Source organism: Wolffia australiana, chromosome 11 (assembly GCF_029677425.1).
Source record: "Wolffia australiana isolate 7733 chromosome 11, ASM2967742v1".
In the NCBI taxonomy this organism is placed as follows: Eukaryota; Viridiplantae; Streptophyta; class Magnoliopsida; order Alismatales; family Araceae; genus Wolffia; species Wolffia australiana.
Window position 1 is genome coordinate 9,188,890 of NC_135845.1, and position 15,198 is coordinate 9,204,087.

Genomic DNA, 15,198 nt, shown 5'->3' on the forward strand with positions numbered 1-15,198 from the left:
TTGCACATCATTAAAAATATATGAATCTCATCCCACTTTTTTTGTTTTAAAAAATGTAAAACTGATTATTGAATGTAAAACTGTATATGCCAATCATGATGCCATAATGATTAGTCTGCCAATGGTCAGTTGTACCAGTAATTGGTCGAATATCTACAAACAGATAAGACACATGTCAAGCAAGTATTGAGCCGCTGAGTATACATATATATATATATATTAAATGTGTTTAATATATATAAAAATAGATTATACAACTTTCTAAAAATATTTTTTCTGATGATATAATTGTTAGAAAGTTCTTGAAAAATATGAGAAAATCCACACAATCAAATAAAGGTCTTTAGTAATTTAAAAGTAATATTTTCTTATTCGTGAAATTATTTTGAAATCAACCTAAAGTCAGAAATATCTATAAAATTTCTAAAAATATGGAAAAATCATAAAATCAACCTAAAGGCTGTTTTATCAAATATTGACATTTGGATGCACATTTTAATGTATTATGTGAGGTACTTCAATGGTACTTTGCATGTTATCAGTTATGCTCACATCCTTGCACCACACATGAGATATATCTGATGCTCATATGTCCTACATGAGGACAATGTTATAGAGATATTACTTCGTGACCATCACAATTAAAGAAAAAAAATTAAGAAGTGTCATTCATAATCTATGTCATGCTGGAAAAGATAGAAACTCACTCGTGGTCCTCCTTTCTTTTAGTCTTAGGATCCAAATATCTTGAGTTGGGTTGGTGGAGACATTCCAGGCCTACTTTCTCAGGAGGATGGACTAAGAACTTGTTTATGACACAAGGCCAGGGTAGAAAAACTAGTGTAAGAGCTCTAGGATTTTACACAAATATTCACATCAAGTAATTTAAGGTACTGTTGACAGTGTTTCTGTTTCTATACATGTGCAGAGTTTCTCTCTTGTGATTTTGGGTTGTTCTCTTGTAACTTCTTCATTTGATCTATGATTCAGTTCAAAATGGTTCAATGGGATTTATAAGGTTAAAATAAATTAGGAACTCAAAAATAAGCTCAAACACAGATCATTATGGCTCATATTTAAGGAAACTTCTCTAAATCAGGTATTTTTTGTGAATGTATATTAGATGATTCTCCTGATTAGTGAACATATCGTTGGAATATCTGGGCTCGCGTTTTTCTTTTTATTAAATTATGTTAATATGCATTTTTATTCATGAAAATCATATTTTGAGGTTGATTTTATTGGCATATTTTTGTTTTATAACTTAGAGTTTCTTAGTCAGCAATCCAATGTGGGATATTCTTTCAGACAGAACCCAAAGCCTACTACTTAATGTGTGAAACACATCAATGGACCATCCAATGGAGCTTGCTACCTATGCCAATATGAAATAACATCCATTTGACATGGCAGATGCATCAAATGAACACATGGTGTCCACATCATTGATGCATCAAATGCCCTATCCATCAAATGTGCCAGCCTAGATGCCTTTAACAGCTGGTTTTTAATTACTAAGAAAGAAATCTAGCTCCCCCAAGCATTTAATGCTGTTGGCAATGAGATCCATTGTGCGGATATCTTGACTGCTCATTTTTCCTTATTAAGCCAGATGGATGATTAAGATATATGACCAAAATATATGTGAAATCACTGCAATAAGGGTATCCTGATAGCATTTAATGTTTCAAAAAGTAAGGGCTAGTTGGATACCATCCAAGTTGCACAATCCTCCATGTCGGATTGCAGCAAGGCCTAGGAATGACGTTTCCAATGCCTCGTCAACACTAGATCTGTCCATGATCAAAATATCTGACCATCTGGCATCTGCCCACATGGACACCAAGTGGATATCCTCTCTAGTCACTCAAAGGGCAATAGCTCAACAACCTTTACAACCCCACCAATAAAGTGAAAATGGCCGTATTTGATTTCATTGTTATAACTTTCACTTCTATCAAATAAAATTTATGAATTTGTGATCTCAGTCAAAGACGTATAGCAGAGAGTAAGGTTGTATCCTCATGGATTGGATCTTTGAGATAGAAAGAACTAATAATAATAATAACATTTATGATTATTGATGTTTGAATCCTAGATGGGAAAATTGTGGGAAATATATGTAAAAATGGTTTAAAGAAATATTAATCGATAATTAAGGTGATAAGGATTAGCACGAATTAAGGAACATAGAAAATTAATTGAGGAAATTCGAGAGCACCCTAGGTGTTTGTACAAATGTCTGAGAGAGAGATAGTAAATTTATATGGATATTTACAAGGCAAATTGACTCTATTGATTTTACTTTAGTATGAGAAATTATATTATGATATTATATATACATTAGAGATTTTAGGTGATATTTATAGAATTTTGAGAAGCCAATTTCTGGAAGAAAAATCAGAGTAAACCTTTTTAAAAGATAATGAATATGAAGTGTTTGATGAAATGCCTGACTCAAGGAGAATGATTATCTGATGCTTTTTTATTATTCAACACCTATAATTTTTGGATTTTTTATACATAGGAAATCAATAGAATGAACTTTGTAATTTTTTATATTTTTATGTATTTTAAAGGATTTTATAATTGGATGAGGACAATCAAGAAAATTTAATAAATTTTGTTTAGAAGAAATCGTGCCAACCAACTTATTGATGAATTTTGTCAGAAGAAAAGGTTATTTTTTAGATGATTTTTAATTATTATTTTCTCCATTTCCTTCTTGTTTCAATCAATGTAGAACTGATATGAAGGTAAATCATGAATTAGTAGACCTTTTTGCAGCGTGGATGATCGCCGTTGGCTTCAAATCACCTTAAAATCAGCGGCGTTGTCTTCACGGTATAGTACCCAACTCTCTCTTCTTCTATCGCTTTCTCCAAGATCTCCCTTTAGATTGTGGCCCTGTCCCACCGCTGAATGAAAGAACCAATAGAAAACAGAACGAGAAAGAGGATCTTGCCCTCTTTTATTTCAACATTCAAATTGGAATTCAGTGAGAAAGATATGTTCTGAGCAAAAAAATCAATTTTATAGGGTAGGAAAGCTCCAAAGACACCCCTGATTATTAAGAGACCTGTCCTCCCTCTTTTCCGGTGGCAATTTGATAGAGATAGACTTCTGATCAGCAGAACGAGGTCTACAGTAATGGAGACGACAGCAAGGAGTTGAAGAAAATCATCTTCCTCCTCCACCGTCTGATCCACGCTTTCGAGAGTTCAATGCCTATAATTAAATCATAGCCGTGGACCCTCTCAATTATCGGTGGACCTCGCATAGTCAGCACTGCCACGTCAGGTCAGATCTACATTTGCCATTGCATGATTCATCCCCATCAGCCCCCACCGCTGAGTCATCCCCTAAAATATAGACAAAAATGTATTAAAATAAATGTAAATTGATCTTGACCATTCAATCTTCTAAAGAAGATCAACAGTCAATAATATAGCATGGGCTTTAAGAAAAGCCCATGCCGACGCAGGCTTGGGCCTGTGCCGGGTGAAGCCCAAAATTCACTTCTCTCTATGATTTATGTATGTCGAGGCCCAAGGGCTTAGTTAACTTATTGTATTTGTCCTGGCCCAACCCACATGACTCTGAAAATTCCAGTTATTGCAATTCCATATCAAATCCAATATAGATCAACTAGTTGACCGAATGAATGAACATAAGGTTTGATCACCGAATGAATGAACCCGGTTGATCTAACCCGAATCGATCTGATCAACTTGGATTGGATCGATCTGATCAACAAAATTGAGGTGATCTGGTTGACCTATATTGGATTGATCTGATTACAGATGGGATCAACTCAGTTGATTATGATCAGTTCCATCCAATTGACTGGGATCAGATTGTTCTTGTCAATCTGGTCAACCTAGATTTGATTAAACTAGTCAACCAAAACCAGATGACATATCCAAACTTTATCATTTACGATGGAATCCACATACCCTAACCAACTGGTCATGGTTAGATCAGGTCTGATCATCAATTAATTAGAGCTGACAAATCACGATTGGCCTGTCCTACCCTAGAGGATCAATCACATTCCGGTAGAGCTACCTAACCTCATGGACCTGATCGACCATGATTCAACCTAGTCAGCCCAACCCAACATACCCAAACTAACTATTCAAGGTTGTGTTTCTTGACCCAATTGGATCACCAACGGTCAGGTTTCCCCAACTTGACCCCACCAATCATGGTTTGCTTAACCTTATTGGCCCTGATTCAATCATTATTCTCCTCCCAACAAACCTTGAGTGTCTCACATCAGTTAATTCCACTCAATTGAATGTTGGATGAGGTACCCCTACATTGAGCCATGTTGACCTCATCAATACTAACTCAGTCAACTTTGACAATACTTATTTGAATATACTATTTTGGCGCCATGGGGACCATTGACACCACCAGTGCTTCTAGAGCTGACATAGTTACCCTCACCATTTGCATGGACAATGTTAACACATTTATTATTCACAAAACCACCCAGACCACACTTAGGATCGTAGCATCAACACTAGCACATGCAGCATTGATAACACACACCCTTAATAGGTTAATAAGATGATATTTAAATATTTATTTTTACTAAATAGGTTATATATGTGGTATCAAGCCTGAAGTGATTTAATTCACTTTATATTTTTTCAAATTTTATTAATGTTTACTATATTTTGAAAATTTTCTGATTTCTTTTCCTAAAGAAATTTTTTTGAGTCAAAATATGTTCTTCTGAATTTTTTGACACTATATTCAGAAAGATTTGACTCATCATGTCGCTCTGATATGTGATCTATAGTGACGTTTCATGACTCATATCTCCATGTATACACATGGCGGGCATGCATACATGTTTCTTGGATGTGTCCATGATGTATTGGGGTTTTTTTAAAAGTCCATTAACATGGGGCATGCGGACATGCCACCAAGTTGCAAGCTGACACATTTCCACATTACTCGGCTCTTTTGGATATAATATTATATGGTTATTCCTTCCTTTTTCTCTTTTTCCTTCAAGGATATGTGGCCGGATGTGAGCCCTCGAGCGAGGATAATGCAGAATCATGATGGCCAATCATCTCATTTAATTCCAAAGGAAAAACCCTAAAAATCATGTGCCAGCAGTGATGAGGATGAGGAGAGAGGAAGAAATGAATTAAATCTACAACCAATAATTCTCCAATTTCAAGGCTTGAGATCTGATGATCGAGAATGCCGATTGAGCTGAAATTTGAAGTGTAGCTGTCTTATCTCCTCTATCTTACTGTATAAATTGATCTTGGGATTTTTATAAATCATATTTTACCTTACTTCTTCATAGATTGGAAGATTGAAAGAGAGTGAGGTTTTTAAAGGTCCATCAAGGTTTTCTTGGTGTTTTGAGTGCTTAGAGAAGTTCAGTACAGACGAGGAGAGGTTGATGTACAGTATAAATGGCCCTGGTTTTCGTGGAATGTAGGGATCTAAAGTTAGTCTCTTGTCTTACATTGCCATTATCCATCACATACATGACTTAGATCCATATTGCCTCCATTATCATCCATCATCCATCATCATCATCACACATCATTTACGTCATCATGATCTCATCCCTTGTTCTCCTTCCATTTGCATCATTAATCCTACATCAGACATCTTCCATTTACATCTTCATCTATCTTAATCCCTCAATTATATTCATCCTATTCACATGATCCTGACTACTCTTGTTATGCACCATCACACCCTAGTTGAATACTTAGTACCTCCCCGGTGATCTCACTAATTCCATCACATCATTACTTCTTACCTTATATGTATCCCTTCTCATCCTACCCAAATCACTTCATAGCGATAGTTGAATTCCTAAGATCCATTCCCTCCGGAGACAATCTGTACTCATCCAATGTATAGAATTATTGCATGATTATTGGTTTAGAAATTTTATTTGTTAAATTAAAATCCACAATTACATAATTTTAACCCCAAATTTTAGTTTATCCAGCGTTGATATTGGCCTCTCATCATATACTAAACTGGCCATTACGAATAACCAAATGTACAACCAAATGTACTTCAAGTTTCATTATCATTGGCTACCAAAACTGTGGCCCACCCTTGATGGGGACTCCGACTAGGTTTTTGATTGTAGGCTAAATGATGTATTAGGACACTAAAGCAGCAGGTGGTGCCATAGATGACTCCAGGCCATCAACTACCACAAAGCACATTGTCCCTTGCTTACACTTTATAAGATTTTGATGTGTGGATATATTGAATATGATGGGATGAGATGCATCTCATCCTCAAAGGAGATTTTGCAAATGGCAACCCCTTTCAAGTTTAGCTTTGTAGGATATTTTACCACCAAACATCTTCTCATAAATGGCATAACAAAGTCATACTTAGCTCCTTGAAACTTGATGGGACATGTAATCATAGACTCTCACAATTGTTGCATTGTCTTTATCACCTTTCAGCTTGAGGCTGACTTTAGGAAGACATGGAGGCACACTACATGTAAAATTAATGACTCAGTAATGCACATGCATCGTTGGACAACAAAAATGTTAAATAGTTTGCTAGATAAGCAATCACATTTTGCCGTAGTATGGATTGGGTTCCATGAGTTCCATCAACATATCTTCATGCCCAATGCCCTTCTGTTATTAAAACATGTTGTTGGAACATTTATATGTATTAAGAAAGACATACATTTCTTCAACTGCCCAAGGTATATACGATTCCAAGTCAAGGTTGACCTATAGGCACCTCTCCATCATATGTTATTAGTTTAGACTGGGGACGAGATGATCCAACAACCCATTCTGTACATGAACTTACCCAATTATTCACCCATTGCACTCTTCCAGACCATACTAATAAGACATTGACCAATGGTGACTCAAACTCCATAAATGACAACTTCCATCTTTCTCCCTCCATTTTCTTACAATGAGTAAATTGTAGAGACAACGAATATACTGAACACATATGCCTTCTCAGCATCTTTTAAGTACCACTCGACCGACACATTCAAAGACCATGTAGCTTCTACCTCTACCCATCCTTATCTACATCTCATTAGTGGGTGAAAAAAGGGCACTGAGAAGCGCTCCAAAACACACATAATAAGGGAAAAGATGCTTCACATCTTGACCCACTAATGAAACAAAATTAGGGTTAAATACATTATGTAAGGCCTTTGGTTTATACAATAATATTTTTAATTTTCCTTATGAGCATAGAGCAAGCAAGTGTCAAATCCACAAGGAGCATGTATTGAACATTTAATAATTATTTTTGTATTTTGCTATATTTCTTTCGGGTTTTAAGTATAATTTAATAAAAAGCACACTAGTTTTCTAACCAAAATTGAAAAATTGTGGAAAAATATTTATCCTCAGTAGCCTAATTTATTTAAATTCTTTAGAATAATTTTTTAATTTGTATATAAAATTAGAATAAAATACTAATTAATTCTAACTAAAATACCTTCGCTGGTGCTTGGGCAACATTGTGTGATGATCGACGGAGATGGGCATGAGCGGAATGAAGTTAATGGTGTATATGCAGTGACTAGCAGATGAACATGGGAGAAGGATGGGAATTTTACCATCAAATGTGTGACAGATACAGAGGCAGATAGGCATCAATGATAGATAAAGTTTGAGGTGGTGGCGATAATAGTGGAACCTAGGTAATTGGTGATGATAACCTAAGAAGAAGGACAAAGACATGAGTTGGAAAAAGACAAATCACATTAACAGCCAACAGGCTGATTCATGTATTATATTCATGTTTCTTAATCTTAACATCACTCCTTCAATCTGTCCCTCTCGAAATGCAAGAATGGACCCAAAAGAGAATTTGAATGTGCAAATCACTATGCATGTTGTAATTAGGAACAAAATCCAAGGGTCTTTTTTATAAAGATGGGGATTCTATTTATAGATCCAATAGGGTTGATGGATACAGGATGGAAAGATAGAACTGCCCTCAAAATTTCAGCCTGAAATCTTTTTAGGTCACTTGATAGCATCATTTCAATTTGGAGCAATGTGAGACATCTAATTTTCTCTCTCCACCAATTTGTGTCCTAGATTGCCATGTGACATGCAATTTTAAGACTTCAAAATGTCAATAAATTCACTTTAAACTTTTAAATAAATTCATAATTATATTTTTTCCAACATCTAAAATTATTTTTTGCATGCATCTAATGTCAGATAATTCTATAAAAGCCAAAAAACATAAAAATACGAATATCATTTTTAAATATAATAAACCATAAGAAAATTTTAAGAAAATCCAAATTTATATTTTCTTACTTGTGAAGGTATACCATAAAAATTATGTTAAATTAATCTAAAAAAATATGTTAAAATACCATAAAATTGTAGATAAATTTCATATTCATTCTAAAAATCTAATAAATCCTAATAAGCCTAAATAGCTTAGATTTATGATCATTTCAATGAGAATACAGGCATAAAATACATGAAATTATTATGAAACTTTGCATGTTATACGTGATAATCACCCACCACTGCATAACATCAAAGACCTTTTTGCTCCCTTAGTCAACATCAATTGTGGTCTCACTCTTGAATGCATTAGATGAGACTAACATTTGAATGTCCGTCGAGGTCAAGGATGATCAAACTGCGAAGACTCCCATCTCCACTAGACATCCTAGTAGTCACTGATAACATCCAAATTATTGTAGAAATATCATGCATAATCATGAATATCTGCATGTTATCATGCTTTATAATGGTTAAATTTTCCTTCTCTATGAATTTATGATGTTAAATATTTTTTGGATTTTTTAAAGATTTTTTACTTTAGATTCATGAAGAACATAATTTTACAAGGAAAAGACTACATATTTAGAATTAATACTCATGTTTCCTAATTTTTCTGGACTTTTTTCCACATTTTCTGACACTTCACTGACAGATTTGCAGAGAGATTCCTTTCTATAACATGGAAGGCGAGATGGGCTGGCAGCTGTAGGAGAAAATGAAGAGATCGGTTAGCCGTGATTCAAAAAAATTAAACCTTGAAATATCGATCGTCAGATCAACTTGAACTTTGGAGGGTAGCTTTTTCTTGTTCTGCTCTTTCCATCCAATTGAGGAATTTGTAAAATAATATCGTGAAGGGGGGAACACCACTTCAAATTGTCCCCAACCCTAGCTGGCCAGAAATGAGGCAACAAGCTTTGGAAGTCAAATTTTTCTGCAGTTATTGAGTTATTCTGGTGAAATTCTTCTTCCTCTCTTTATCTTCTTCTTTTTTGTTGCCAAAATGCCAAGCATAGGAAAAATATACATGCTCTAGAAGGAGTTCTTGAGGGGAGAGCATCACCTAAGTTCAAGACTGCAATCTAAAATAATAATAAAAACTAGATAGGTCATCTACCATTGCTAGGATCTCATTTGGATTTAATCTATTGTTACCTACATCCGATTCAGCATTTTGCTTCAGGATATTACTTCTTCTAAAGGAGAATCAAAATAAAGAAGGGGTAGGATTTCATTCCATTCATTTCTTCACTTAAGTATTAATCTTTTCAAGAGGATCAAGCCCTAAAAATCACAATCATTCTCGTCATTCATTAAGGTGATCTAAATCTTCAGGAGAAGGTTCATATTGCTTGATCCCCTTCTCTCTTTTAGCATCCTCTCTCTATTTATTAGGCATTATATTCGTTCGTGAAATTTGTTGCTCAAAGAACCACAAAAAAGATATAAATTTTGATGACAGTTGCCTCCTTGTGGATTGATCCCTTTTCTAATTCTATACTTTATATATTTTTTAAAAAAGGAATTTTATAAATTTTATTGCATAAGCTTAAATCCAAATGACATGATTAAATATGCATTTAATGACATCATTTTTAGGCTTATCAGTCACCCCTTCCCCTAGACCTTTTCGTACGCTACCATTCTGCTCTCCTACACCCTCATCTCTCACAGCCCTGGCCTCACATCCCAAAACCCGACTCTCCATAACATTTTCTCTGACCATTACTTTGATATCACTTACATCCCTCATACTACATCGTATAGACCTCACATTCCCAGTCTTCAGCCCACTTCGAGTACTCTCTCAAATCCCTCTGATCCCAACCTGCCCCTTTATTACCCTCAAACCCCATATCTGACTCATCAACCAAATATCCCCCTCCCTGTTGGAATTTCTTGTTAGATGCCCACTCAATGTCATTTGTTCAAGAAGATCACTTGACCAATCATCAAGTATCTCTTTCTTCCTCCACTATAGAGGACACTGCTTAGGATAGTAGTGGATTGGCATCCACTAGATACGAGAAGATGATGTTGAATTACCATCAGAGGATTTATAAACTGGTACAACCCCAGTTGTTGGGCACCACTAGGATACCCCACTAATGTTGGAATCGGGTTATGTTTTTTGGACATGCATGCATTAGAGGCCTTGAAGATTGAGCTTTCTATTTATTAGCACCAACTTTAAGACACCTGGACTAACACATCTTTGGAGTCGAAGACTAAGATTAACAAACAATTTGATGAGGCCATGCAATGACAAGAAATATTATCTCCAAAAATTATGTATTTATATAAATTTATTTCACTCCTCAATCCAAAATATATCTAGAATGAATTATAGATCCCTATCATATACATTCAGGATAGCGTGGTTACTTAACCTCTCAATTAACGCTGATGAGTGACAGTGATGACTCGGCATATATTATGATTTATCCCACACATGTTGACATATCAAGAAAATAATAGCCTCATGACATTCCTAAATGAGCAAAGATCAAGGATGTGATATTCTCACTTAGTAGGAACAAGCCCCCCCGACCTAATGAATAATTTACATATTCTTTATAGCATTTGGGATATCATTTACAATGGCATAATACATTATATCAAGGAAATATTTGTATGAAAATTATTTCCAATAACCTGTAATTTCAACTACATAAGCTAGTTTATTTTTAAGCTTTCATCTTGGTGGAAGAGGTCCTTAGTCAATCACTCACACAAAAAATTACTCGTGGTTGATTAAATATATGTGACCAGCAAGCCAACCACACATTCCGCATCTCATTCCATGTTCATTAATATAACATATTAATTCTAGTGCACATATGAGGCTTATAATGAAGTCCATGAATACATGCTCAGACTTGGTGATTTATGATAAGATAGTTATACAGAGATATATGGAACTTCTCAAAGGAAACTCTAGAAGGACATCAAAGTATCCTGATAGAATAGCACTATCTAGACTCTCATATGATGAGTATGGCTGGTCCTATAGCCATTAGTATGGAGACACAAAGGATAAATAGTGGGTGCTATTTAGTGGAAAGATTTCACTAAATTGATATGGACAAATCCGTGAATGGTATTGTACCAAAATGTCAATCAAGTTGATTCATTTCAAGGTTAAGTGGTCAGACTTGAGATACCAAAGATGTCTTGTGGATGGAAAGTTGTACTTTGACTATGACCTATGAGTGTCTAATCATGGAATTCTAAACAATCTTAGTTCAGGTGCATCAAGAAGTTCCAGAAGATGATTTAAACGTCAAGATGGGATCATCCACCCTGAGTATAAGAGGAGACAATTCAAGTAAGATGATGCAATGAAGTCCTTGGCCAAGATACACTGAAATATTGGAGACGAGTTCTCAGATGATTTTCGAACACATTAGTACTAATGCAGATGATTGATTAGTGTTTGATAGTTGACCATACCCTAAGTCATCCTAAGAGCATATAGTGTATAAAGGATTATGTGTACACTATCACCAATGATGAACATGTTCCTTGAGTGAATCGATGCACACTCATTTTATATTATAGAGCACGAGGTGTAGCTTGGCACCCCCTGAGTTGGAGAATCAACCAATTGATGCAGTAATTCAATATGACATAAATTCATCTATATGATGATATAGTTAATTAATTTGTAAGTCCAACAAAGGTTATTGGGGTGCTGGAGTCATTAATTAGAGTGATACATGGGCCTAGAGGGTCATACGCAAAGGGTCTTTTTGATGTCGGAAGATATATTTAAGTTTGGTGGGTGTTTATGAAATAGACTCACTTAGTATAAATAGGGGAAGGCCTTAAATGAAATTCACCCTGGCCAGAATTGATCAAGGGCCTTCCCCTTCTTCTCCCTTCTCCCCACACTTCCATGGACTATGTGGATACGTCTAGAGGCTGCACTCATGAGCAGCTCGACTCATCTCACTCGAGGATACAAGAAATCACGGATGTGATCTGTGCCGAGGTTATTCCTTTATTGATTTTTTTTATGTTGTTGTGATTCTGTTACAAGTGTTCTGCTGCATGGAATCCTTATGTTCATCCAGATCCGAGCCTCTCGAACCCAATAATGGTCTCATTCAACCATATTACTCAAAAAATGGTTACTCAATTATCTCACTCTCCCTATTCACTTATGATGCAATCCTTTTCCTTAATGTATCTAAACAATAGAGTAAGTAACTCATGAGTTTATTTACCACATACAAGATTGCCTCGGGACAGCTCTTAAACATCATGAGGAGTAGTTTTTTGGTACTTTAAAGTGCACGCACATTATGTAGAATCACAAAATGTACTCTCAAGGATTTCTACCTTTTGATTATATTAGATGTCCAAGCTTTCTCGGTCCAACATGCCATCATTATTTGGATGTACTATTGGCAGTGATAAGAAATAAAATCGAACGGTGGAAGCTATATTCTTTCTCTCGAGTCGCATCCAATTGATACACCACATCCTCATGAGCATCCTGGTGTTCTTAATACTCCTCCTTTGTGTGAAATTCACAAAGGAGGTCTAGGGATCAGGCTATTAGTTTATGTAGCTAGGTTTATACCTAAGAGGGGGGTGAATCATGTATTTAAACATTTCTCTTGACTTTATATCTTAATTTTTAGATGATAGTTTACCTATCTATTGGAATGAGGATAGATGATTGACACATGGATTTTATACATGTTAAGGCTAGTCCCTCGCTCCTGTCCAGGGCATATCCTTTCTAGAGTTCAATAAAAACCATTCATAAATTCACTTAAGTGGCTTCATTAGCCTAGTAAAAGAAATTCTCCCAATATCCCGAGATATCTCAAGATATATAACCAAATAAAATAATGACAAAAAATACAAATAGATGAGCTCATTTGGTAATTTATCATGTTTGACCCTCTTGTCATAAAAGTAATTGCTGACTTTATCTTCAGTTTTATGTCTGGCTTTGAAGATTTTGTGTATCCTCTCACCATGAATCATATCAAGTGGAGTGAGCGGATTGAAAGGAAAAAAAGACATGGGCACCTTATTTTTGGCACTTTTCATCAAAGGCCTTGTAATTTTAAGCAGATTCATCGATCTACATTAATATTATGTATGTGACCCTATAGGCCGATGTATCATTCTAGTTAATAACTTTAATGGCCCAATAGACTGCCAAGCTAAAACTAGTACTCCAGAAGATACAAAGTATTAGATACAAAGTATTATATGTCAAGTTTCTGGCCCATAGACTGCCAAGCTAAAACTAGTACTCCAGAAGATACAAAGTATTAGATGAACTCTCTCATAGAATGACATATTCAAATTCATGCATAAAGTTTATCTCTTTGAAGGTTATATGTTGTCTATAAGATGGAATTAGCATACGGATTTCTCGATATGCGATGAATAAAGTACATTCCATGCGTCAATTCATACATTATGTTAACTTTCCTAATTTTTTGTGAATTTAAAATGATTATGACACTTAAGATGATCTAAACATGATAAGGGAAAAATATTCATTTATTAAAAAGAACGCAAAAATGTATTGGCCCCGAAGGAGCCGCCAAGCCACAGCTGCAACAACAACCTGATTTCTAAGGGCCACAACTACAGCCACAGCCGTAGCCACAGCCCTATTGCTAAGGACCAAAGCTGCAGCCACAACCAACAAGAGTGCACTACATCAAGTAAGTATACAACATCACTTCCTATGCGTGCAGACGCAGGAAGTTATTCCCTTTCTTCTTTCTTTTAAATTCAAAGGTGAAATGATTTTGCATTCATATATACTGACAGATTTTAATTTTTTCAATATTGTATTAATAATTATCTCTTTTAGAAAGGTTAGGGCTGGGACAAGGCAGACATAACAAGTCCTTACCAGGCATGCGGGCACTACTACACTAAGTCACAAAGAAAACCAATCTTAGGCTTCGCATTGGCCCACCCTGAAGCTCGAGTCAGAATCAATTACATACTTTAATGTATATATCTCTCTCTGTTTTACAAGTGCCAAATCAACTACAGCTCTTGACACAGACCAATGAAAAATGACCATTCGGAGAAAGTACTGACAAGTACAGTGCTGACTATGTGAGGACCACCTAGATTGAGAGGGTCCAGGGTTATATTTTAATCCTAGCCATTGAACCCTCCAAGACATGGATCAAATAGTCGAGGAAGAAAATCATCATCCTCGACGTCTCGTTGTTGTCTATGTCGTTGGAGACCCAATTCCGGTGACGAGAAGGCAAAATTTCACCAAATCACCGCTGAGAAGTAATCAAGAATGGTCACATATTGATGAGGGAGGTTCTGGTATGAGTTCATACCTATTAAAAACAGAATTAGGCTACGAGGAAATGATCCAATTCACCATTGTTAAACTGATTATGAGAACAAAATTGGATAGTAAAACTCTGTAAAATCATTTCATTTCCTCTTGGAAACTCTTGGTTAGAGTGGTGATGGCTCTTTGATTTGGAGAGAGAAGAAAGGAGGCAGCGATTCAATATGAGGGGCAAAGGATTACCTGGAGGACTTGGTGGGGAAAGGGTGTCAAGCCGTCTGCGACCCCAAAATGGCAGGGAATTCTGGTTAGTCAACACCTATCCATAATTGATACTAGAAAATTTACTTTATTTCTAAACAAACTTAGGAGATATTCTCATACCACCAGGCACAAAATTTACATCTTCTATGAAAATTTTCTCTTTTGCACAATTCATCAAACAGTTGGTCAGGGATGTTTCCAAAACAAGCTCTAATCAAATTTTTTGAATATTTGTAATTAAATTAAAAATCTCTAAAAGTACCTAACAACTATAAAAGGTTACATATTGTATTATATTGATTTTTATATATATAAACCAAAAAATCATCTGTGTTC